Below are 27,280 nucleotides of genomic sequence, written 5' to 3'. Positions count from 1 at the left end.
GATTCGGGAGTTGCAGCAGCAGGCCGCTGAGCGGGAGGAGGAGGCCGTGGTCCTCGTGGGGAAAGTGGAGTTGCACGAGGCACTTCACAAAAAGTGGCAAGACCGCTTGGAGGAGCTGGACGTTCGCACGAGGCGAAAGAATTTGAGGATCCTGGGCCTGGCGGAGAGGCTGGAGGGGTCGGATCTCTCGGCGTATGTGACCACAATGTTGAGCTCGTTGATGGGAGCGGGGTCCTTCCATTTGCCCCTGGAGCTTGAGGGAGCTCATTGAGTGATGGCCAGGAGGCCTAAGGCAAATGAACCCCCGCGGGCGGTGCTGGTGCGGTTCCATCAGTTTAGTGACCGGGAGTGTGTGCTGCGCTGGGCCAAGAAAGAGAGGAGCAGCAAGTGGGAGAATTCGGTGGTGCGAATCTACCAGGACTGGGGTGCGGAGGTGGCAAAGCGGCGGGCCGGGTTCAACCGGACGAAGGCGGTGCTGCATGCCAAGCAGGTCAGATTTGGAATGCTGCAGCCTGCGCGTCTGTGGGTGACATATAAGGACCAGCACCACTACTTCGAGTCCCCGGAGGAGGCGTGGGCCTTTGTACAGGCGGAGAAGCTGGACTCAAGCTAGGGTCTGGGGACACACTATGGCCGTTGCTGTTTTTGCTGTTGCTGTTCTTCAATTTTGACAGGTGTTATTCTTATGCTGGTTTTCTTTTTGCTCTGTTTCCGGGTGGGTTTGTCTGTTGGGTATGGGTGTGGGGTATGTGGGGAACGTTGGGGGTTTGTGTTTTATATGTTCTCTTCTGTACGGGGCTGGGGGTTGGGGTGAAACTGGATTTTGAGGAGCTGTGTCAGAAGGGTGGGGTGTGGCAGTGTGAAAGCGCGGGCTTTCCTCTGGATGTCCGCGCTGCGGGGCGGGGGGGGCGGAGCTGGAGGTGGGGGCGTGGCCTTCACTGGTTTTCTTTCCCCCGCTGAAGTGGTGCCAAGGAGGTGTGGCAAGAGGGGGATGACCCCATGCCGGGAGGAGATGGGTTTTGGCGGGAGCTGCCGGGTCAGCAGAAGTCAGCTGACTCACGGAAGTACCATGGAGGGTGCGTCGCGGCTAGGAGGGGTCATAGCCTGGGGGGGGGTGGGGGGGGTGGGGGGGGATACCGGGTTGCTGCTGGAATGGCCAGGAAGGAGCTGGTGTGGGCTGGGGGGGTAGAGGAGAGGCGTTATCGCCATGGGGAACGGGTCAGGCGGGGCGAGCTGGCCTGGGGCGAGCAGTCGATAAGCTATGGCTAGCCGGCAGGGGAGAGGGGCAGGTTGCCCTCTGATCCGGCTGATTACCTGGAACGTGAGGGGACTGAATGGGCCGGTTAAGAGAACTAGGGTATTTTCTCATCTGAAGGGGCTGAAGGTGGACGTGGCTATGCTCCAGGAGACCCACTTGAAGGTGGCGGACCAGGTTCGTCTGAGGAAGGGGTGGGTGGGGCAGGTTTTTCACTCAGGATTGGATGCGAAGAACCGGGGGGTGGTGATTCTGGTGGGGAAGAGGGTGGCGTTCGAGGCGGCTGAGGTGGGCAGATATATTATGGTGAAGGGTAGGCTGCAAGGAGAGAAGGTGGTGCTGGTAAATGTATATGCCCCTAATTGGGATGATGCCGGCTTCATGAGGCGCTTGTTGGGCCGCATTCCGGACCTGGAGGCGGGGGGCCTGATCATGGGGGGAGACTTTAACACAGTGCTGGATCCCACACTGGACCGGTCCAGTTCAAGGACGGGTAGGAGACCGGCGGCGGCCAAAGTGCTGAGGGGGTTTATGAACCAGATGGGAGGGGTGGATCCCTGGAGGTTTGGGAGGCCGAGAGCGCAGGAGTATTCCTTTTTCTCCCATGTCCATAGGGTTTATTCCCGAATAGATTTTTTCGTCCTGAGCAGGGGATTGATCCCGAAGGTGCAGGATGCAGAGTATTCGGCCATAGCGATTTCAGACCATGCTCCGCACTGGGTTGATCTGGAGATGGGGGAGGCGCGGGACCAGCGCCCGCTCTGGCGCCTGGATGTGGGGATGCTGGCTGATGAGGAGGTGTGTAGGAGGGTCCGGGGAAGTATCCGGGTGGGGATGGTCTGGGAGGCTCTGAAAGCAGTGATCCGGGGGGAGCTGATCTCCATCCGGGCCCATAGGGAAAGGAGGGAGAGGAAGGAGAGGGAGAGACTGGTGAGGGAGCTCCTGGATGTGGACAGGAGATACGCGGAGGCACCGGAGGAGGGGTTGCTGGTGGAACGGCGTAGTTTGCAGGCCAAATTTGACTTGTTGACAACCAGAAAGGCGGAGGCACAGTGGAGGAGGTCACAGGGCGTGATATATGAGTATGGGGAGAAGGCGAGCAGGATGTTGGCGCATCAGCTCCGCAGGCGAGATGCGGCTAGGGAAATTGGTGGAGTGACGGATAGGGGTGGGAATGTAGTGCAGAAGGGGACAGAAGTAAATGGGGTCTTTAGGGACTTCTACGAGGAACTGTACCGGTCAGAACCTCCGATGGGGAGAGGGGGGATGGAGAGCTTCATGAACAGGCTATGTTTCCCAAGGGTTCAAGAGGAGCTGGTAGAGGGGCTGGGGGCGCCGATAGAGTTGGAGGAGCTAGTCAGGGGGATTGGACAAATGCAGTCAGGTAAGGCGCCGGGGCCGGATGGGTTCCCGGTGGAATTTTATAAAATGTATGCGGATCTGATGGGCCCCGTGTTGGTGTGAGCCTTCAATGAGGCATGGGAGGGGGGGGCTTTGCCCCCGACGATGTCGCGGGCACTGATCTATCTGATCCTAAAGCGGGATAAGGACCCCTTGCAGTGTGGATCATACAGGCCTATCTCGCTCCTCAATGTTGACGCTAAGTTGCTGGCGAAGATCCTGGCCACCAGGATAGAGGACTGTGTGCCAGGGGTGATACACGAGGATCAGACAGGATTTGTCAAGGGACGGCAGCTCAACACGAATGTGCGGAGACTGCTAAACGTTATTATGATGCCGGCAGTGGAGGGGGAGGCGGAGATAGTGGTGGCGCTGGATGCAGAGAAAGCGTTTGATAGAGTTGAGTGGGGGTACCTGTGGGAGGTGCTGGAGCGGTTTGGATTTGGGGAGGGATTCATCAAATGGGTAAGGCTGCTCTACGCGGCTCCGATGGCAAGTGTAGTTACCAATGGAAGGAGATCGGAGTACTTTAGGCTCTACCGTGGGACCAGGCAGGGGTGCCCCCTGTCCCCCTTGCTCTTTGCACTGGCGATTGAACCTTTGGCTATGGCGTTGAGGGAGTCAGGGAGATGGAGGGGTCTGGTGCGGGGTGGGGAGGAACATCGTGTATCACTGTATGCGGACGACCTGCTGTTGTATGTGGCGGATCCAGAAGGGGGAATGCCGGGGGTGATGGAGCTGTTAGCGGAATTTGGGGGCTTCTCGGGCTATAAGTTAAATTTAGGCAAGAGTGAGGTATTTGTAGTACACCCGGGTGATCAGGAGGAGGGAATTGGGAGACTCCCATTTAAGAGGGCAGTGAAGAGTTTCAGATACCTGGGGGTGCAGGTGGCCAGGAGTTGGGGGACTCTCCATAGGCTTAATTTTACCAGGCTGGTGGAGCAGATGGAGGAGGAATTTAAAAGGTGGGACATGGTACCGCTATCGTTGGCGGGTAGAGTGCAGTGCGTCAAAATGACGGTTCTCCCGAGGTTCTTGTTCCTTTTTCAGTGTTTGCCCATCTTTATTCCTAGGGCCTTTTTTAGAAGGGTGACTAGCAGCATCATGAGCTTTGTTTGGGCGCATGGGACCCCGAGGGTGAAGAGGGTCTTCTTGGAGCGGGGTAGAGATGGGGGGGGGGGGGCTGGCATTACCCAATCTCTCGGGGTATTATTGGGCGACCAATGTGTCGATGGTGCGCAAGTGGATAATGGAGGGGGAGGGGGCAGCATGGAAACGGATGGAGAGGGCGTCCTGTGGAGATACAAGCCTGGGGGCCCTGGTAACGGCGCCGTGGCCGCTCCCTCCTACGAGGTATACCATGAGTCCGGTGGTGGCGGCTACCCTCAAGATTTGGGGGCAGTGGAGGCGACATAGGGGAGAAGTGGGGGGCTCGATGGAGGCTCCGTTAAGGGGGAACCATAGGTTCGTCCCGGGGAACATTGATGGGGGATTTCAGAGTTGGCACAGAGCGGGCATCAGACAGCTGAGGGACCTGTTTATTGATGGGAGGTTTGCGAGCCTGGGGGAGTTGGAGGAGAAATTTGGGCTCCCCCCGGGGAACATGTTCAGGTATCTGCAGGTAAAGGCATTTGCTAGGCGGCAGGTGGAGGGATTCCCTTCGCTTCCTGCGAGGGGGGTGAGCGACAGGGTGCTTTCGGGGGTCTGGGTCGGAGAGGGGAAGATATCTGATATCTACAAGGTTATGCAGGAGGCGGAGGAGGCATCAGTAGAGGAGCTGAAAGCTAAGTGGGAGGGGGAACTGGGGGAACAGATCGAAGATGGGACATGGGCTGATGCTCTGGAGAGGGTTAATTCTTCCTCCTCGTGTGCGCGGCTTAGCCTCATCCAATTCAAGGTGCTGCACCGGGCCCACATGACTGGGACGAGGATGAGTAGGTTCTTTGGGGGTGAAGACAGGTGTGTCAGTTGCTCGGGGAGTCCAGCGAACCATGCCCATATGTTCTGGGCATGCCCGGCACTGGAGGAGTTCTGGAAGGGGGTGGCGAGGACGGTGTCGAGGGTGGTGGGATCCAGGGTCAAGCCAGGATGGGGACTCGCGATTTTTGGGGTTGGGGTGGAGCCGGGAGTGCAGGAGGCGAAAGAGGCCGGTGTGCTGGCCTTTGCGTCCCTAGTAGCCCGGCGAAGGATCTTGCTACAATGGAAGGGTGTGAGGCCCCCAAGAGTGGAGACCTGGATCAATGACATGGCGGGTTTCATTAAGCTCGAGAAGGTCAAATTCGCCCTGAGAGGGTCGGTACAAGGGTTCTTTAGGCGGTGGCAACCTTTTCTCGACTTTCTGGCTCAACGATAGGGTACAGGGACAGTAGCAGCAGCAACCCGGGGGGGAGCGGGGGAAGGGGGAGGGAAAAGGGGTGGGGGGGAGGGAAAAGGGGTGGGGGGGCGGACAATGACTATGTTTGTTTATTTAATTTTAATTTATTTTTAAGTTCTTTTGTTGTTCATTGGGGTTGGGGGGTGGGGGGATGGGATACATATGGTCTGGGGGTGTTACAGTTATTATGGGTTATTTTGTTGCATTTCATTGTTTGTCGTTATGTTTTATATTTTCTGTAAAAAATTTCAATAAAAATTATATTTAAAAAAAAAAATAGGGCTAGAGCATTCAGGAGAGACGTTAGGAAGTGATTTGGAACTCTCTTCCATGAATGGCAAATGATGCTCGATCAGTTGTTAATTTTAAATCTGAGATAGATCATTTTTTTGTTAGGCGAAGGTATCAAGGGATAAGGGCCAAATGCCCATATGGAGTTAGGTGACGTGATCTTATTGAATGGGTCCACACAAAAAGGGTCCCTGGATTTGAGGGGTGTGAGGCAGGCTGCCAAACAAGAAAATATATTTGTCAGTGAGTCAGGGTAAAGTGTTGATTTGACAAGCAATCCTGATACGAGCATTCTTCTCTTCATTGTGTTAGTATTAATCCATGTATAGCTCCTAGTGTTTATTTTTGATAAGATAATAAGGTAAGTAATAGGTTGTTATCTGAATAATTTGGTTGGCCAATGTTGCTCACCTGGAATCTTTTTCTTGATGGGGTATTGAAGGATTTTTCATTACAGCATCTATTATGGCCATCAGCCTGGCAATGTTTCTCACTGGATAATCATTAATATTGTATGCAAGATTTGGGTTCCGGCCAATGGAGCCGAGTTCATTGCTAAATTAGAAATATTAAAACCCAACAGTTGAAAAGAGACAAACAAGTGAAAGGGGAAAATCAAACGAGATGTGATTAGAAAACAGATAATACGGTTTCCATAGCACCTAAGAATAGAAATTTGACTGAAAGAAGCCTAGTTTTGACATGAAATTATATTTTGAATTTGGTGAAAGTGGAAGATTCGCTTTTTGGATCTATGGTTTTGAAGCCAAATGCTGTGGAAAGTTATGCAATAAAACTGAGACTACATGCATTCAAGCCATACCAGGGCAAGGGAATATTCACCAAAATCCAAGCAGCATTATAGCTCTGGAGTAGGCTCCAAACCTAGAGTTCTGCACAATCCATTGTGTAGAATAACTTGTTTGTCAGTAAATATTGAAAAATGCCCTGGGATGTATCGAACTCCATTTTGGACAGACTTATGCTGACCTTTCAATTGAACTTTGCTTATAATTTTAGAATTCAGGGAAGAAAATACTTTTTATCTTTATCACTCTGTGGCCCTTGGTGTTGCACATGGGCAAAATGATCACTAAGCTATCGTGCCGCCCGTGACCTTGTCCTTCTAGATGGGGTAGAGGTTACAGGTTTAGTAGATGCTATCAAACGTGTCTTTGCAAATTGATGCAGTGCACTTTGTAGATGGGACACACTGCTGCCACTGCACACTGGTGTTTGAGGAAGTGACAGGGGGTGGTGGATAGGGTGCTGATCAAGTGGATTATGTGAAGAAATTACTCCTGATTTGAACCCTAAATGGCCTGGTCCTTCATTTTAAGAAAATGCCTTTTTGTTCCAGATTTTCCCAATAGAGAATCCCCTTAGATCCATTCGATTACCCCATAATCCTCTAAATGCAAAACGATACAAGGCAGGTTTATGCAAACTATCCTCCTACTTTTATCCTCTAAACACTGGTATCTTTCTGATAAATCTGCTCTGTAATCCCTCCAAGACTAATGCAACTTCCTGAGGTGTGATGTCCAAAACTATATACAATAATCCAGTTGGAAGTTCACACATTCTTGAAGAATCTTGAAGTATCACTTTCTCACTTTCTGAATTTCAACCCAATGATAAAAAGACCAAATTCCATTAACCTTTTTGATTACCTTTTGTACCAATGCATTAGCTTTTAGTGATTTATATACATGGGCACCTAAAGCCCTTTGCCTCTCCACAGTTTTTAAATTCTCAGCACGGAGGACATTGTCTGATTTGTCTTTCTGGAATCCAAAGTGGATGACCTCGCACCTCTCCACATTGAACTCCATTTGCCATCATTTTGCCATTTCAGTTAGTATGTCCATGTCCTTTTGTAACTTCCTAATCTGGTCTTCATAACTTATTGTGCCTCCTCTGGGGCAATTTAGCATGCCCAATCCATCTACCCTGCACATATTTGGGTTGTGGGTGTGAGACCCACGCAGACATGGGAAGAATGTGTGAACTCCACATGGACAGTGACCCGGGGCTGGGATTGAACCCGGATCCTTGCCGCCGTGAGACAACTGTGCTAACCACTGCACCACCATGCTGCCTCTCCACAATTACAATCATCCAAAAGCCTGCATATATAACTTAATACTCCTTCATCCAAGTCATTATTATATATAGTGAAGCTGAGGCTTATGTACAAATCTCTAGGGAACATCACTGACATCGAAAATAGATGGAATCCCTCAGGCCCACTCCCCCGCCCTCTCCCGTAACCCAGAGCATGGCCAATCCAGCTACCTGCACATCTTTGAACTGTGAGATGATTCTCCAACGACCCGGCCGGGGGGGGGGGGATGGGGGAGGGGGGGGGGGGGGGGGGGGGAGGGGGGGGGGGGGTTGGAGAATCCCGCCCTAAGTATTTCTTTTTTAAATCTAAAAAATGGCATTTAGGTTATTGAAAACCTTTTTTCCTATTCCTATTGTTCTCTTTGAATTAGTTACTTGACTGAGATAAAATATGCCTTTAAAGACCCTGCTAGGTTATCGCATTATTATTATATTAAACTAGCATCAAGTTTCCCATCATTATATTTTGCATACGCCACTCAATTCTTAATTCTCCCTGCACTGCCTATAGATAGTTCACTCTCTGACTGTTGTGATTAATGCAAACCTATAACCCTTACTGTACTCTACGCAAGTTGTTGCCTTGCACTGGGGTATAGTTCCACGGACATTGGGCAGATCTTTGAGTCTATGTTTAGTCAGTTTTTTTTTTTTTTTTTTTTTTTTAAATTTAGATTAGCCAATTATTTTTTCCAATTAAGGGGCAATTTAGCGCGGCCAATCCACCTACTCTGCACATTTTTGGGTTGTGGGGGCGAAACCCACGCAGACACGGGGAGAACGTGCAAACTCCACACGGACAGTGACCCAGAGCCGGGATCGAACCTGGGACCTCAGCGCCGTGAGGCGGTTATGCTAACCACTAGGCCACCGTGCTGCCCTTATGTTTAGTCAGTTAATGTTAACAGGGTATTTGGTCATAGAATACATCATTGGCAAGTCTTAACGTCATTGACTGCCCACTTGTGAGTTTTCCAGAACATGGTGGTGAAATATAAATAGCAATTATGAGCAGGAACCAGATGGGTTTTTAATGTTCCTATTTCTGTGGGAGCGAGATCAATGTTGTTCATGCAGCCATCCTGGCCAAAGCTAGGGTGCTGAAACCTTTAATACTGTATTGCCTTGTCCCACAACAGATTGTGCTTTGATCAACTAGAAACCCCTCCCCACTCCAAAATGTTTTTCATTGTTTGGACACCATATTCCCCTTAAGAAAGTTTGTTCTGTTTGAATAAGAACATTTTAGTTAAATTGGTCTGAAACTGAAACTGTCTGCCTACTGGAGTGTAAGTCTCACTTTGTTTTTGTTTCATGAAGTAGTATTTGGAATCAAATGTTGCAAAATAGAACATAGAACAGTACAGCACAGAACAGGCCCTTCGGCCCTCAATGTTGTGCCGAGCCATGATCACCCCTACTCAAACCCACGTATCCACCCTATACCCATAACCCAACAACCCCCCCCCCCTTAACCTTACTTTTATTAGGACACTACGGGCAATTTAGCATGGCCAATCCACCTAACCCGCACATCTTTGGACTGTGGGAGGAAACCGGAGCACCCGGAGGAAACCCACGCACACAGGGGGAGGATGTGCAGACTCCACACAGACAGTGACCCAGCCGGGAATCGAACCTGGGACCCTGGAGCTGTGAAGCATTTATGCTAACCACCATGCTACCCTGCTGCCCTTAAAAGATTCAGAATTATGGAAGGCTCTGATAAGTGTAAATAAGGAGAAACTGTTTCCATTGTCCAATAGGTTGGTGACCAAAGACAGAGATTTACAATAATTGTCCAAAAAAGCAGAGGGCCCATGAGTTTTTAACACATTAATTTATCATCTGCAATGATCTGCCTAAAGGGGTGATGGGAAAAGATTCAAATGATAATTGGATATATATACATGTAAAGGAAATAAATGGGAGGACTATGGGGGCAGAACAGAGCAGTAGGATTAATTGTATGGCTCTCTCAATGGTCTAGCACAAATGCCGTGGGCCAAATAGCCTCTTTCCGTGTTGTAAGATTCTGTGAGGGTAGGGTCCCATCATTCTCCTCACCTACCTGCTGGATAATCAAAATTGTTTGATGTTAGAGAGTGTCCAGATTTCAGTGTTCCTCAGATACAGAAATGACGACAAGCAAATTTAAAATCTCTTTGTAACCAGCTGCGGGAAACACATGCAAAGAGGTTGATTAATGTCAGGCAGTGGGAGTTTGACCAGCCCATTAACACAAGCAAGGCAGCACCTTGTGTATGGCTTTGTCCTGCAAAAGGCCTAGTTAAACATTGTGAAAAGACAATAATTGAAGTCCTATTATACGTAGATAATGACATCAACTGAGACATAATATCTGACAACAGAATAGACTGAATAAATAATTTAGGCATCTCTACACCTAGGGAAATAGTTTTCACTCACCAGTGTTAATGTTTCATTTGAGTTGTTTCGGGAGGAGCAATGATGAGAGAATATAATTTTAATGCGTTTGTGTTGGAACTCTTTTGCAGGTGATAAACAGCGTTCCCGATGTTTCGTTAGTTAGGTATAAGATTTTGTAAATTTTAAATTTTTCTGTAAATGCTAAAGATTAAAAGCAGATGTATAAATAGAGGAACACAATTACATGCAAAATATAAAAGGTCATTATTTGCCTGAACAGGATATCGTTTATATTTCACAATAATTTATGGGACCCTAATTACTGGTTCAATATTTGATCTAATCTGATACTTAATTTTGGCAAGTATTAATAGAAAATATCAAAAAATCACATTGGAACAGACAGTTCAATTTTGCATTGCACTTTTTATGGTAAATTTATAGTCAGAGAAAGTGATTAACACTTGATCTGTGCAGATTATTTTTGCCCGTCATGCCAATATGAAGACCCACTGCAGAAACATGCACATGTAATCCAGATTGGCACCGCTATGCAGTACTGAGAAAGCGCTGCATTGCCAGAGATATTGCCAGTCAGTTGAAAAGCTAAACTGAGGTCCTATCTGTCATAGAACATATAGTGCAGAAGGAGGCCATTCGGCCCATCGAGTCTGCACCGACCCATTGAAGCCCTCACCTCCACTCTATCCCCGTGACCCAATAACTCCTCCAAACCTTTTTGGACACTAAGGGCAATTTAGCATGGCCAATCCACCTAAACTGCACGTCTTTGGACTGTGGGAGGAAACCGGAACACCCAGAGGAAACCCACGCAGGCACGGGGAGAACGTGCAGTCTCCACACAGACAGTGACCCAGCGGGGAATCGAACCTGGGACCCTGGCACTGTGAAGCCGCAGTGCTAGCCACTGTGCTACCGTGCTGCTCCCAATCTTTGATGGATGCAAAACAAACACTGCTGTACTTGAAGGAAAGTAGGGCGTTTATCCTGATGTCCTCGACATTAATTTCTAAATCAGCACCCAACATTATTAAAACAGTTAATCTGGATATTATCATGTTGCTGATTTTGGGACCACATTGCACGCAACACAGCTCTGCGTTTCCTAGAGCAGTGACAACGCTTCAAAAAAACTTGACTAACTGTAAAGTGCTTTGAGATGTCCTTTGGCCATCGCATGCTGCATAAATGCAAGTTCTCTGTCTCTCCCTAACATACAACCATACCCTGCATTGCACCTTCATGTATTAGCCTCCCGTAACAGCCTCCCCGAACAGGCGCTGGAATGTGGCGACTAGGGGCTTTTCACAGTAACTTCATTTGAAGGCTACTTGTGACAATAAGCGATTTTCATTTTTCATTTTCATATTAGGAAGCTAAACTCATTTTTATATTGAAAAGCCAAAATGCATTTGTTTTATTAATTTCACCTATTTCTACTTGACTCCTTTCCCTGCTATTGTTGCGCCTTCCTTGACCCACTCTTTCCTACCTGTCTAACCCTGTGTCAAAAGACTATTTTCTCCATGGAGCCTTCCTCAGCTGAGAAGTTGACTGACAGGAATTCTGTATAAATACAATGTTAATGGCATTTTCTTTGCCTGTTTGATTGGCAGAGATGATGCACATCACGAAAGTAATCACTGAGCATTTATGTTGCTTATTGAAAGTGACGATGGAACCTACATAATAGATTGCTTCAGCAGAATGTGCACCACTGTGGCCCTCTCACATTTCACTCTCTGCCAACTAGTAAACAATAACATGACACATTGTGATAATGATGGACTACCTTCCAGTTACGTAGTTTTGAAACCTAAGGGAAGAATCCGTCTTTGTTTTGGTTAACATGCATCTGTTCAGTCTTATTGAAGTTGCTTGAACCTTAAAATTACAAAACTGTTGCATTTTGATCCCTATATATCCACATCATAGAGCTTGTTTGTAGTATTGTCTCTAAATACATACCCACTCAAAGCACTTTTTGATAAGGATCTTCCTTTTGGGGGATGGAGGTTGGAAAGAGAGAATCCCTGCACACTAATTTGGGAAGGATGGGGAGGGAAATGGAGAAAAGGTATTCTCCAACACGGTGTGGCAATTATGGCTAGATTGGATTCTCTGCATTGATTTTATGCTTGGGAGTGATTAATTTGCCACTAATGTTCTGCCACAAGTCATTGCAAGTCGCATGGGATTCCATTAAGTGATTCAAAACCTTCCTCCATGTGATGTTAGAATGATGAGATCAGCATTGCTTACTCCATAGCAGCAGGAGTAGGCCATTCAGCCCGTCAAGCCTGTTTCACCATTTAATACATCATGGCCAATTGGATACATCAATGCCTTTTACACCCACTATCCCCATAACACATTACATTATAGTTTATCATAAATCTATCAATCTCTACCTTAAAAATAGTTAATGACTGAGCTTCCACAGCACTCGGGCAGAGAACTCCAAAGATTCACCACCCTCTACGTAAAGAAATTTCTCCTCATCTCGGTCCTAAGTAGCATCCCCTTTATTATTAAATGGTCCCCCCAGTTCAAGACTCCCCATCTACCCAGTCTATTCCTTTATGTCTTTTGTAGGTTTCAATGAGATCACCTCTCATCCTTTTAAACTCTAGAGAATATAGGCCCAGTTTGGCAATCTCTCTTTATAAGACAGTCCCGCCATGAACAGAACACGTCTGATCAACCTTCGTTGCACTCCCCCTATGGCAATAATATCCTTTTCTGAGGGAAGGGGAGCAAAACTTCACACAGTACTCCAGGTGCGGTCTATCCAAGTTTCTATACAATTGAAGCAAGAAGAAAGAACAATACAGCACAGGAACAGGCCCTTCGGCCCTCCAACCCTGTACTGGTCATGATACAAACCTTTGCCAAAACCTCAGCACTTCAAAGAGCAAGGCCTCACTACTCCTGTACTCAAATCTTCTTGCAATAAATGTTAACATTCCATTAGCCTTCCTAATAGCTTGCTGCATCTGCATGCTAGCCTTCAGCGACTTATGGACAAGGACACCCAAGTCCCTTTGTGCAGCTACACTTTCTAATTTCTTACCATTCTACCTGCTCATATCTGTTCATTCTACCAAAGAAGATTACCTCACATTTCTCCACATTATGTTCCATCTGCTATGTTCTTGCCCACTCAGTAAGTCTGTCCAAATCCTTCTGTAGTTGAGTTACATTTTCCTCACAACACACATTCCCGTCTAGCTTTGTATCATCAGCAAACTTGGAAATATTACATTGATTCCCACATCTGAATTATTGATATATATATTGTGAACAGCTGGGGTTCAAGTACTGATCCTTGCAGTGCTCCACGAGCCACAGGCTGCCAGCTCTAGAATTACCCGTTTATTCCTACTCTCTGTTTTCTGCCTGTCAGCCAATCCTCAATCCATGACAGTATGTTGCCTCCTATCCCATGTCCTTTTATTTTGCAAATTGACCTCCAGTGAGGGACTTTATCAAAAGCTTTCTGGAAACATACAACAACCACCGATTTTCCTTTATCAATTTTGTTGATGCCATCCTCAAAAGATTCCAAAATGTTCGTCAACCATGATTTCCCATTTGCAAATCAATGCTGACTATGCCCAATCAGATCATGATTGTCCAAGTATCTGTTTATCACATCCTTCATAACACACTCCAGCATTTACCCTACCACTGAGGCTCAGCTAATAGGTCTGTATTTTGCTGTATTCTCTCTCCCTCCCTTCCAAAATAGTGGGGTGGCATTTGCTCCCTCCCAACCTTCAAGAACCATTCAAGAATCTGTTGAATTTTGAAGATAATCATCAATGCATTCACTATCTCTATAGCAGCCTCTTTTACTACTCTGAGATGCATAATAATAATAATTGCTCATTGTTACAAGTAGGCTTCAATGTAGTTACTACATTCCGGCACCTGTTCGGGGAAGCCGGTACGGGAATTGAACCTTTGCTGCTGCCTTGTTCTGCATTACAAACCAGCTGTTTAGCCCACTGTACTAAACCAGACCCATATTGGGTCCCATTAAGTTCTCTATTACAGTCTTCTTATTTATACTAACTTCCTTCAACTCCACAATCTCCCAAGTCCCTTGGATCTCTACATCTGGGAGATTTGCTATACATCCCTTATTTAAAACAGACACAAAAGGCGGGATTCTCCGACCCCCTGCAAGGTCGGAGAATCACCGAGGGGCGGCGTGAACCCTGCACAGCTGCTTTCTCGCCAGCTGCCGAATTCCCTGGCCCTGTTTTTTTGGCGGGGGCGGGGATCGCGCCGCGCCGGTTGTCTGGTCCCCGATGAACCGAGCGGCCAGTCCCGCCGGCATGAATTACACACGGTCTGTATCTGCTGGACCTGGCTCTGAGTGAGGTCTGCGGAGTCCTCGGGAGGGGGGGGGGGGGGGGGGGGGCTCTGCGGGAGCCGATCCCGGGTGGGGGGGGAGCCATGGTGGCCTGGCCCGCAATCGGAGTCCACCGATCTGCGGGCGGGCCTGTGCCGTGGGGGCACTCTTTCCCTCCAGGCCGGCCTGTGTAAAGCATGGCCAGCGCAGAGACAAAACCCCCTGCGCATGCGCAGGAATCACGCCAGTGGTTCTGGGAACATGCTGGCATGCACCAACTTGCACCGGCAGGCGGAGGCCCTTCGGCATCGGTTGGCGCGGCGCCAATCACTCCAGAGGCGGCCAAGCACCCGAAGGTGCGGAGGATTCCCCACCTTCAAGGCAGCCCGATGCCGGAGTGGTTCACGCCACTCTTTGGCGCTGGTACGGCCCGCCCACCAGATACCGGAGAATCCTGCCCAAAGTAATCATTTAGCTATTCTGCCATTTCTTTCTTCCCCATGTGACGAATGGAGGATTTTAGGGAAATGTGATTAAAAATGTATTGAGCAATTTCAGGATTAAAATCCTGGGGCCAAAGTGTGATTGAATGCAGTGGTCCTATTTTTTTTTTTAAAAAAGGATTCTGTAGTGCAGGTCCTTGGAGCTTTTAGCAGCCAGAAGGTGAAATTGCAGAGGAATGTATTTTTCAGTCTGGCCAAGGCACTATGGTTTGGCTGAGGACAGTCCCTGGGGAGTTAATATGATTTCAGTCTGTGGAAAGCTTGGGGAGATGCTGTCAGTGCTGGGTGGAGCTAAGGGAGAGAGAAATTGTTTGAGAAAGCTTTTGAAGAGGTCACATCTGGCTACCAGAGTCCACAAGTAAAGACAGTTTACTTTCTCAGTAAGGTGGTTTAAAAAAAAGAGGAAGAATATTTTTTAAAGCAGAGCAGTCTTATCTGAAGACAAGGAAGAGGCTGAAATAACATAATTGAAACAACTATTTGAAGATATTCAGGCAGAGTGTGCAGGGGTTCTAACAGGGGCCGAAATCAGTCCTGCAGAACAAGTATTAATCTACGCCTTAGTGATTTGAAGATGGATTGAGAGTTGTTTGTGCCTTTTCTTGTTGTTTAATGGGTAATTGAGTGCGAGTATTAAGGGATAATTGTAAGTTGTACTTTTTGGGGTGTGATGTTTCACATTGTAATAGTTTAATATTGTATTCATAATAAAGTTAAAATACCAAAGCCCTATTTTTGCAGGCAATTGCTCATAGAGTGGATCATTCTATCCTCACAGTCTTACAAAATAAGTTAAAATATTGGGGTATTGATCCAATATCCTAGCTACTGTTGGGGTCTATCTGGGACCGTACTAGCCATTATGAATTCTCCTGACTCTGCTTGCAATGGACCCACATTTGTCTTAGCCAAACACTTCATTTTTGTACATTGTAAGGGACCTTCCTGTTTATTCCCTTATTTCCCCTTTCTTTTATTTTGCTGTTATCACTTTTTTGAGCCACGGATGATTAATGGACATGTATCCTTACATCAAGCAGCGGAGAGAATGAGGAATTACGAGCTTACAGGAGAGAACATTCTGCTCTGCTAGTTTGAACATGTGCTGCACCTTTTCAGCACCAGTGAGAGCGATGGTGTGGGACTCGATTTGATTAATTGGCTGGTGGCCAATGAAGTGGCCCAAAAGGCTGTACTCTGTCTGGTAACAGGTGGTGATTGGATCCTATCGAAGTGGAATGATTTTCAAGAGTCCCAAGAAGCTCACCTTGATTCCTGGAGGCACAGGGAGAAGGGCCTACATTCACTCCTCTGTGTTTTCTCCAGAAAGGCTGAGTGCTGTATCCCTGTAGCTGCAGAGAATTTGAATAAATGAATCTACAAGAAAATCATTACATGCTGCAAACAAAGACAAGAGCCTTTTCCCCTTTTCTCTGGAAAGACTGTGGGCGGAATTCTTCGCAAGGCCCGACGCCGTCGTGAAACCCGGAGAGGTTCACAATGGCGTCGGAGGCCTCTCCTGGCACCCTATTCCCCCCCCCGGGGGGCTAGGAGGGCCGTGCCGTGAATCTCGGCCACGGGGCCTTGTCGCTGGTGTCAAGGCCCGGTGCACCGAGAATGACACGGCCAGTATGTCTAATGACGTCAGCCGCGCATGCGCAGGTTGGCTGGCTCCAACCCGCGCATGCGCGGCAGACGTCATGATGGCTGATGGCTCAAACCCGTGCATGCGCGGTTGCTGTCTTCCCCTCCACTGCCCCACAAGACGTGGCGGCTTGATCTTGCCGGGCGGTGGAGGGGAAAGAGTGCGTCCCGTTGAGATGGTGGCCCGACGATCGGTGGGTACCAATCGCGGGCCAATCCCCTCCCGAGCACGGTCATGGTGCTCACTCCCCTCTCCGTCCCCCACAAGCCACAAAACAGCTGCTGGAACCATGTTCACGCCGGCAGCGACCAGGTGTGGTTGCCGCCTGCGTGAACCGGTCGGGAACGGCCGGCCGCTCGGCCCATCCGGGTCAGAGAATCGCGGGTCGCCATGAAAAACGGCAGCCCGTGATTCTCCGAGCGGCGTGTCGCAAAATGCGACACGCCATTTTGGGGGGGCTGGGAGAATTGTGGGGGTTGCCAGAGCGGCCCTCCCGCGATTCTCCCACCCGCGTTGCAGCGGAGAATCGCGCCCTGTGAGTGCTGTAATTCTGAAACTACAGAGACCTGAATGAATCTACAGTAAAAACCCTCAAAACTAAAGCAAAGTTTAAGGAGGAGCTAGAAACCACCAACAGAAACAAATACTTGTTTTGCCTTTTACTTATGATTTATTTTACCCCTCTCCTTCCCTCTAAGTTTGTCTGTCTTGTGTTTGTGTGTGTGTGTCGAGGATGATGACAAATTAAAGAGGGGAATTAGGAATTAGATGGTAGTAACTGGTTGTATTTGCTGCATATTTCACTACAGTTATTGTTATTAATAAAAATAAACACTGTTTACATTTACCTGGTGACTGCAATCATTGGGCAGCTAACGGCCAAAGACTTTGATTATTTTTCGAAGAATTATTGGTTAATTGACTTGTGTTGTGACTGCAGGTCAGGTGGGACTGGAATTGAACATGCACTAACCCAGGATGTCGTGACAATACATATAATACATATTTCCAGTCTGTTTTGATGTCATTTGCTACATTGAAGTCACATTCTCTTCTCCCTTTCCTAAACGTTTCTTGGCGTTCCTTTGCTGCATTTTAAAATGCAGCAAAATGCCCTGCCCTTATGACATGGAGTGCAGGGGTGCCCTGCCCTTATGACATGGAGTGCGGGGGTGGCCTGCCCTTATGACATGGAGTGCGGGGGTGGCCTGCCCTTATGACATGGAGTGCGGGGGGCCTGCCCTTATGACATGGAGTGCGCGGGTGGCCTGAGGACTTCCCAACAAGTAAGTTGGGGCAATGTTGGGGTGGGGGAAGGGGGGCGCGGTGGTCTGGAGGTCGCGCTGGAGGTTCGAGAGATAATGGTGCCCTGATCTCTTCCTGCAATGGTGAGCTGAGCTCGTTAGTGCAGGAAATTAGTCTAAGTGCAGCCTCGATGGGGTGTTTCCCTGAGACCCAGAAAAGAAGCAGAGTGCCATTTAATAGTGGGGTCATTCTCTGCGCTGCAAGTGCCAGGAAACACCCCGCTAAACTCGCCCAAAACGGGATTCTGCTTCTTTTCCATGAAATCGCGCTCATTATTAGTGGAGCAAAATTGGAATACCACCAGTTTCATTGCTTTCGTTAGTCATTAGGCAAAGTGCCACTGGGAGCATCAAACCAGGGACCTTTATGGCAGTCCCTCCATACCCTCTGATGGGTTTTTAATGACAGTCATTTCATCATTAGATTTAAATTTTTATTGCATTTAAATTCCGCCATCAGCCCTGATGGGATCTGAACCCAGATCCCCAGAGCATTATCTTGAGTCTCTGCATTACTAGTTCAGTTACAGTACCACTGTGCTCTGCCTCTCTACAGTGCATACTAGGTGAATGGGTATGGAGGATGTAGGGGAAAGCATGGAAGGGATTTGGGGTCATGGAAATGCCATGGGCACATGGAAGCACAGAGGTGGCATGGGAAGTAGGTGGGTGGTGAGAGGTGTGAGGCGATGAGGGCAAGAGAGCCTAACAACCTTAAATATAATGGCTGCATCTGAACTGCTTCTGGAGTTGGCAGGCCTGACCTGATTCTGCCCTGCCTCCCCAGAATGAAAATAATGCATGTGGGAACCATTTATATGGATTTTCTATATTATATAGTTGATATAATTTTACATAATTATTTATACATTAAAGGAAAGGAAGAAAGACAACTCTACATACATCTATATCTGATACAGATATATACTATATTACAAATGTTAACCCTTAATTAGTCTGTTCCCCTACCAGTTCACGCATCACCAAGTTTCTGAATAACCTTATAATGGGTGGTCATAACACTCAGTAGTTTCCAATGGTTGACCATTCTGACTGCAGCACCAAATCCTGGAAGCACGTCCCTTTATGCCAAAAATTCTGTCTCCATTCTAGCCTTTTTGAGGATTTCTCAAAACAAAAGTTTGGTAAACATACATCGTTATCAATTCGCCTCACAGGCACTGCAAAGGTTTGCAGACTTCACATCCAAGTTGTTTTCACATCTTTTGTCGGTGTCTTCCCAACAGCTATCAATCAAACTCCACCTCCTGATGACCATGTCATAGTTGACCACCCTACAAAAGACCATTCATTTTTCTGGCTTGTAGTCCAAGGGTCATAAAGTGGAGTATGGAAAAGGACTTTTGAATAAAAAAACAACTCTTACTTTAGTAGTCCAGCTTAGAAAGGGAAAACAGAGATGGTATCAAACATATGATGGAAAACAAAGTTTTTGGGAGAACACACCAGTGCTGATTTAAAAAAAAATTTAGAGTACCCAATTCAATTTTCCCAATTTTGGGGAAACTTAGCGTGGCCAATCCACCTAGCCTGCACATCTTTTGGGTTGTGGGGGCGAAACCCATGCAAACACGGGGAGAATATGCAAACTCCACACGGACAGTGACCCAGAGCTGGGATAAAAAAGAAAGAATCCCTGCAATGCAGAAGGAGGCCTTTTGGCCCATCGAGTCTGCACTGACCCTCTGAAAGAGCACCCTACCTATGCCAAATGCCCCACGCTAGCTCCATAATACCACCTAACCTTTGGATATTCAGGGGCAATTTAGAATGGCAAATCTGTCTAATCTACACATTTTGGGACTTTGGGAGGAAATCAGTGTAGCCACAGGAAACGCACACAGACGCGGAAAGTGTAAACTTCATACAGGCAGTCACTTGAGGTTAAAATCAAACCTGGGTCCCTGGCCCTGTGAGGAAGCAGTGCTAACGACTGTGCCTACGTGCCCGCCCCCTCCCACCCCCCCTCCTTGTGCCGCTGTGCCGTGAAGAAGAGTCACATGGATTATCCGGCCTCCCAGCCATGTGTTTCTCGGTGGCCCAACGTTCGCTGGCGATGGGATTCTCTGCTCCTGCCGTGGTCAATGGGATTTCCCATTGATGCCATTCCACACCATTGGGAAATCGGCGGGCAAGGCTGCGCTGCCAACGGGACCAGAAAATCCCGCCGGCAGCGGACGACCGGAGAATTCTGGACTCTCTTATTCCTCCACAGATGCTGCCAGACCTGCTGCATTTTCCAGCATTTTCTGTTTTTATTTTCTATTATATGCCATCCATTGAGCCTTGCTTGGTGGCACTTTACAATCTCAGACAATCCCTTCACAGGCCCAAAGACATTCTTTGATATATAATGGACAATATACTCTTCCATTTTGTTGAGATCTTAAGATAGAGAAGTGTATTTTCAAATGAGAACAGCCTTTTTAAAAATGTGAAGTACTAAAGGCAATGCTTTTTTTGAATCAAAAATATTTGATTAAAATAGTATTTCCAGATCAGCACAATGATGCTTGGGCATTTAATAAGGCTGCTCCATTATGTCTGTTTTAAGCATTAATTTTGCCAGCATTAAAGCTGGGCTGTGTGCATTCCATTGTAGGTTTTTAGAACCATAACAATTTGCTGTTAGTTTAAGTTTATGTAATAATAATAATGATAATCACATGTAGGCTTACATTAGCACTGTTAATCACAATTAACAATGAAGTACTGTGAAAATCCCCTAATCGCCACACTCCGGCACCTGTTTGCATACACTGAGGGAGAATTCAGAATGTCCAATTCATCTAACAAGCACATCTTTGGGACTTGTGGGAGGAAACCGGAGCACACGAAGGAAACCCACGCAGACACAACGGGAATGTGCAGATTCCGCACAGTGACCCAAGCCGGGAATCGAACCTGGGACCCTGACGCTGTGAAGCAACAGTGCTAACTACTGTACTACTGTGCTGCCCAGTACAATATAAAGTTCAGTGTGCCTCTCATTGCCCAGTTTGGTTGCTTTATGTATGGAAAGCAATTACTTAAAAGTAATTTACACAGTAATCATCAGTGCCATTATTAAGAATTAATGTCAGAACTGTAGCACAGTGGTATTCATTAATCACCCTTCAATTGTTGCACAGGTTGTAAGTCCCGTCGTGTTTCCGTTCAATGACAAATATATGTCCTTAATGTAAATGTTGTCTTTCTTGCCAACTGAGATAATTTATAAATGAGTGTTTCTAATGAGCTACTATCTGTTCTCCTAAAGTCAGCTACTTGGATTGATCAGCTCATCAGTTGCTAGATTTGATGCTCTGTTTAACAATTCGTGAGAACATTGCAGCTGGCTAATTAGTGATCTTTGAAGTCCAGTTCAATTCTGTGTCCCGATTTCAAGTGAATTGCCTGAATTTTCCACAAAAGATTTGCTATTATTGCATTTCTCGTGCAAGGTTAGGCCCAGGACCTCGACGGTGGTATTTAAGGATTTATTGGCTACTCGTCTCTTCATGGTCCGCTCCTGGCCTGATTGAGTCGGGTATTAAGAAGCCCATGCTGGATTCGGCCAATGGGGATGTTTGCCCCAGCTGCCTGCCTCACGTCAGCAACTATGTCTGCACCCAGGTGACCCTGGAGAGGGAGCACACAGTATCTGTCAATATGACTGAGCCTTTCCAATAAGTGATGGCTCTGGAGTGCTTTGAAGGCACCAGGAAGGACAACATTCTTTTCATTTAATTTTCCTTTATATTTATTGTTTGTGATCTCGGTTAAACAGGAGGTGACTTTGATTTGTGCCATGTGGGTCAACTTCACTGACTGTTACAACCCGCATGAGACCTACGGGGGTGAACCATTTGGCCTCCCCGTGAGACTCGCAGAATATGAGCTGCCCCGCCAGGGGCGCGGGCCCATCAGCGGACTAATGGACTCTAGCATAAAACCCAGATGGGAACTGAGCATGGCTAGTCCCGGCTGGGGCCTGGAGTGTATTGTGTAAATGGTTTACGTTGTAAATAAATACGTTTCTGAACACTCCTTGGTTTGGATTCCTCTGTGGCCACGAAACTGACCAATTAGAAAAACATAATATGATAACTGAGGTGTTTCTCTCATCCAAATTAATGTTAATGATATTCCACTCCGAGCTCCATGAGACCATAAGACTTGTTTTGTAGAAATGATGAGGCTGTCAAGCCAGACACTAACGCTACAAATGACTTTACAGTAACTCTAGCCTGATTGTTCTTAAACGAAGTAATGAGCAATGGTCCAAATGTAAAGTATGAAGATTTTAAATGTCATGCTTTCAAATTCTAGAATTAGCAAGTTGAAATCTGTAATATCCCACACGGGACTTTGGGTGGGAATGATTATCTTTCCCGTGGTTCTCGCGGAGTACGAGCTGAGGGGCGAGGGAATTCCATTGAACTATGTATAAAAGGTCAGCCAGCAAGGCATCGATCGAGGAGGGACCCGGTAGGGATCTGGGGGGGAGTGTATATAATGTAACTGTGTTTAGGGGGGAGTGTATATAATGTAACTGTGTTTATTTTATTGGTGTGGACTCCCCGTGTCCTCATTAAAAAATCATTGCCTGGATCAACTTGCTGTGTCGGTTCAGGATTAATTTCCTTGCCTTAGAGCCTTTTAGTCAGAAGGTTTAAGCCCAATTCCAGAGATTTATAATCAATGTGAATCTAAGATGACACTTCAGCATCGGGTGAGTGCTGCACCACCAGTGGTGCCATCTTTTAGATGAGGTGTTAATCTGAAACTCTATGAACCCTCTTAGGTGAACGTAAAATATTCCGCGGCACCAACTGAAGTGAAGTCAACGGGAGCCAGAGTTCAAAAGATATGTATGTGCACGATTTAATCACTGCATTATACCTGGTGCGGAACTGGACAGGCTAGGTAAATTGCGGGAAAGGTCAAAATCTAGATTTGCACCGGGTGTGAACCAGCTTGCAATTAACCCGGTCGAGGAGGGACCCGGTAGGGATCCGGGGGGAAGTGTATATGGCGAGTTCCAGATCTCGCCCAAAGATGGCAAGAATATCATTAACCCTCATTTGCATTCATTTCAATCTCACTTGCAAAATTGAGTAAAATGCAGCAGCCTCCTGGGAATTACCCAACTTCCCAGCGAGAAACCATGCAAGCATTGTTGAGTACTCCTTTTCAAAAAGGTGATCCTGATGCAATAGCTACCGAGGGGAAGCTGCCCCAATGCTTTGAGGGTGGGTGGGAGACCCCCTCCACTTGGTCAGGGAGCTGAGGTGTTCCAGGTCGTGGGTCGCCCCTTGACCAGGAGGGTGAGGGGTTTTGCGTCTGTGAGGCCTTCAAGCCATCTTTAAATATTTTGGAGACTCATAACAGGGGTAACCACAGCTGTTGCCTGTCTGTCCTGCCAAACTCTTCCAGGACAGAGATCTGCTGCTGCTTCTATCCTGAAATTCAAAGTCACTCCCTTTGACAAGGAGCAGCCTCTAGCTTCACAGCTGAAGACTATTTTAACTGAGGAATTAGCCTTGTTAGTTGTGTTAGTACTTTACCCTCGTCAACTCTTAAGTACCTCCTCGAGGGCACACATGCCATGTCTCAGAGGATGATTAATCCACTGCATGTCAAGCAAACATTGATGCCTGAATGTTGTGCATGAACTCAAGGAGCATCAGCGCCATAGAGGCAGCTGCCAACAATCAAACAATAAAGAGTAGGCCTTCAGCACTGGGGGTCCTTTCACAACCAAAGGTTGCGTGTGTGGATGGGCGGTGAGCAGCTGAGCATGATCTGCTTAATGTTCCCAGCAGAGGTCTGGGTTTAGGGGCTCCTGATGTGGCTGACGATGAATGTGCAGAGCAAGGTTTGCCAACACAATTGGCTCACTGGATGGCACTCTGAGAGAGGGCAGGACACGTAATGGTGGGGAAGCGTGGGACATTTAAGGTCCTGGGATGAAAGCCCTAACTAATCATCGATCTATCTCCTTGTCCAATTCCTTACAGATACCAAAATGGTTGCTGGTGTTTTCCTGCAGAGGCTGCCCTCACATTGCTGGTGGTAGCCGAGGTGGCCAGACACGAGAGAAGGCAGTAGGGATGACGCAGGCTGGAGGTGGTGTCCCATGTGCAGGGGGCCGCTGTGCACCCTGAAGACCCAGCTGCCCATCAGGCTGAGGAAGGACGCAGAAGGGGAGGCCAGCGACGGCCCAAGGTGTGCGGGCGTCGTTGGCCATTCAATGAGATGGCAGACATGTGCCGCAGAAGACTCCGTCTTCGGAGAGACAGTGCGGCACCTGTGCCACATCCTCACGAACATGGCACCCCATGAAGGAAGGCACATCCCGCTCTCGGTGGCCATAAATGTCATTGCTGCCCTCAGCTTTAATGCCGCAGGTTCATTCCAGGCCTCGAGTGGGGACCTGGGAGGCATTTCTCAATGCATCTGAGAGGTCACGGATGCCCTGTATGTCCGGGCATCAGACTTTATCACCTTTGAGCTGGAACAGGCCTACCAAAGTTCCTGGACTGTAGGATTTGTTGCCATCGCCTGGATACCCCTTATCCGGGGGCAAATGATGGCACGTGTGTTGCCCTGTGTGGAAATCAGGGAGTGCCCTTTGTTAACAGGAAGCGATTCACTCCCTGAATGTTCAGGATGGGCGCGATCACCACCTCCATATCAATCACCTGCCTGCCCGCTACCACGTAACGTGCATAACAGTTACATCCAGGGGCACTCCGAAATTTCCAAAAGGAGTCTCTGAAGACCACCCCAGGATGACGGGTTGGTCTGGGGGAAATGGATAACCGTTGAGGACATGGCTAATGACACCAGTGCCGAGGCATGAGGCAGAGACAGAGGCCCAATACAATGAGTACTAGGTTGCCACCTGTGCTGTTGACTGGTGCATTGGGCTTGAAAATGCGGTTCCAATGCCTGGATTGCTCTGGTGGTGCCCTACAGTACACTCCCCAAATGGTCTCCCACTTTATAGTGGTCTGCTGTGCCTTCCACAACCTGACATAGCAGCAGGGAAATATCCTGGAGGAGGAGGGACATGCAGCCTTGTCTGAGGATAAGGCAGTCCATGAGGGGCTAGAGGATGAGCCCGAGGAGGAGCTGGACGATGGAGGACAGGCAGCAACAAGGGTCCAGCATGTCTGGAGGTCCAGGTGCCCCCCATCATCACCAGAGTCCCATAGGGCAAGTCTGCAACCTCCCCAGCCCTCCATTTGCCTCCTTCCTCCAAAACCCCTCCCGCATTTCCCTCCCTCCATTTACCTCCTTCCCCCAATCGCCCTCAAAGCCCCTCCTCCCATTCCCCGCCCACCCTTCACATCGCCTCCCCAACCACCATGTTTCACCCACCAAGGGTCAGTGTAACACCAGTCCAGGGTGATGGGCCAGTTTTGGCACTGGCAGATGGTCAACATCTACAGCAGCAGAGTGATGATAACCCACTGTGAGGAAAGCTCTGGTGCTCCTCAGTTTCTGCAAAAGTCTGACTCCTGTCTTTCTGCTGACAGCGTGCTCACACCTAAATTCTGAACTGGATCTCCACCAGGGCTTTTGATCATGGACAACTGTGCTGGGGTGGGGGGGGGGGGGGGGTGGGGGGGGGGGGGGGGGGTTGGGGGATGAGGGAGGGTGGGGGTGGAGGGCATCAGGGGTTGGGGGTGCAGGCAGGTCCGCTGTGAAGATTAACTTGACAGAGGTTTCATATGTATCAGGTGTTACATGTTTTAATAGTGAACGTTTCCATTCCCCCTAGCTACTGATTGTGAAATTCCAGTGCCCACTCAGTGCTCTTCACACTTCTTGCTCTTCACTCTTCATGATCTTTTGAGGTCTAGTCTTACATCTAGGAGTGTCCACATGATGCACATCAGAGTTGGAGGCAGCCTGCTGCTTGCTACGCCATGTGGCCTGTGATGCCCTTGGCAGATGTCTTCTGGAAGGCCTGGAGCCGGAGGGCCCCGGCTGACTTACCGGTATCGCTAGTGTAACTGTGCCACCCTATTCTTTCCGCTGCCCTTGAGATGCGCCAGTATCAGGAGAGGGAAATTCGGAAGAATTGGAGCCTGCCATCATCTCCGGGGTGATTGGCCCAAAGTCGGCCTTCAGCGCTCTGTCATCCTCGATGATGCCCGAGGGCCTTGGGGGATTCCATGGGATAGAGGAGCAGCTGGAGTGAACTCCAGAGGCCTGTGAGTCAACTGGCTCTGCCGGTCCTGGCGATTCCCCATTGTCTGCACCATGGTGTTGACGCTCTCAGCAATGGTCCTCCGTGACTGGGCCATGCTCTAGAGTGCCTTGGCAATGTCCATCTGCATCTGGGACATGTCCTTCTGCAGCTGGGACATGATGTCGAGGCCCTCAGCTATGGTTGTCACAGACTGAGCCATGCCCTGAACACCACCACTTAAGACGTGGACGACATGCTCCAGGCTTTCCACTGCGGTCAACGCCCCAGCAGTGTTGGCCTTGGTGTCACGTATTTTCAGCATCCATCTCCTGTATCCGTAGTCTTTGGAACTCCTGCAGTCGCTGGAATGTCGCTGACATCCCCTCCTGAATCTCGCAGCTCTGGCCTATCAGCTACGTCAACTCTGGGAAAACCTTGTCACGAGGCTTAGCATCTGACTGGGACGCAGCTGATTCCTGGATCCAGCAGCCCACCGACAGCTGTCTCTTTTGGATGTACCTGCCTCCACCTGATGCCCGTAAGCAATAGTATGGTGCTCACCAGATAGCGCCCCAGAAGCCTGTCAACTAATGTCACACACTGAGGTGTATGTCTCTGCACTGGTGGAAGGTGGGGGCGATAGCTATGATGTCTCGATGGTGGTCTCCTCGGAGTTCTCCCCTGAGGTGGTCTCTTGGATGGTGAAGGGGGGCGGGGGACAGCTCTGGATGGCCTGACCCGGAAGATGGTGATCCTGCGAGTCAGTAGACATGTGGTCAGAGAGGGAAGGATCATTTTCTCTGACATGAACAACTCACTTGAGACAGTTGAATCTCAGGCACCTCCCCCACCCCCCTCATCTTGGCATTTTCCCACTTATTATGAGCCATCTTCTCCTGCAGGAACAGAGAAAAGGTATTGTCAGCCGCCTGCTTGATGGATCTCTAGCAGTTGGCGTGTGTGGGCACCGCACCTGTTCATGAAGGCGTTGTGCTGGTTGGTGGCAGGGGGTTCTGAGGATCAAGCATGAAGATCAGATATGGGAGGGTGCGAGGTGTCAGCCAGGTTGAACTGACGCCAGGAGAGATGTGTTAACTTACCCTTGCAGCTCGGTGGATGTCGTTGGTCTTCTTCTGACATTGGACCCCAGTCCTCCTGGCCATGCTGCCCGCACTGGCAGCCATTGCCACTGCCGCCCAGGAGGCATTGCTGAACATGTTGCTGGTCCTCTGACCCCCTCAGGGGAACAGGGTGGCTTGTCTCACATCGACCTCGAGAAGCCTTACGCAGTTTGCATCCCCAAAGCGAGACTCAGGTCTATATGCTACGATGCTTGTGTGTTGACTGGGAGTGAGTGCTGACGGAATGTTTAAAAGCATTCGTCTTGTTAGCAGTGAGAAGC

The 27,280-nt window shown here is 48.5% G+C and overlaps 1 protein-coding gene across 3 annotated transcripts in view; it reads right to left on the bottom strand.

Annotated features, from left to right (window-relative positions):
- The window catches only part of LOC119954412, an 83,053-nt gene that overhangs the window by 39,791 nt on the left and 15,982 nt on the right, over positions 1–27,280 (bottom strand). Inside the window, exons 1-2 of one of the 3 annotated variants that reach the window (XM_038779612.1) lie at positions 9,879–10,032; positions 9,520–9,623 (exon numbers count right to left, since the gene is read on the bottom strand). The exons of 1 other annotated variant lie outside the window; for it this stretch is intronic. The gene's annotated coding sequence lies outside the window, so the exon portion shown is untranslated. Of the gene's footprint in view, positions 1–9,519; positions 9,624–9,878; positions 10,033–27,280 lie in introns of those variants that run through there. One more of the 3 variants, XM_038779613.1, reaches the window with a different exon arrangement.

Source organism: Scyliorhinus canicula, chromosome 19 (genome assembly GCF_902713615.1).
Source record: "Scyliorhinus canicula chromosome 19, sScyCan1.1, whole genome shotgun sequence".
Lineage (NCBI taxonomy): Eukaryota > Metazoa > Chordata > Chondrichthyes > Carcharhiniformes > Scyliorhinidae > Scyliorhinus > Scyliorhinus canicula.
Note: the sequence above shows the minus strand (reverse complement) of the source record. Positions and strands in the feature narration are given on the sequence as shown.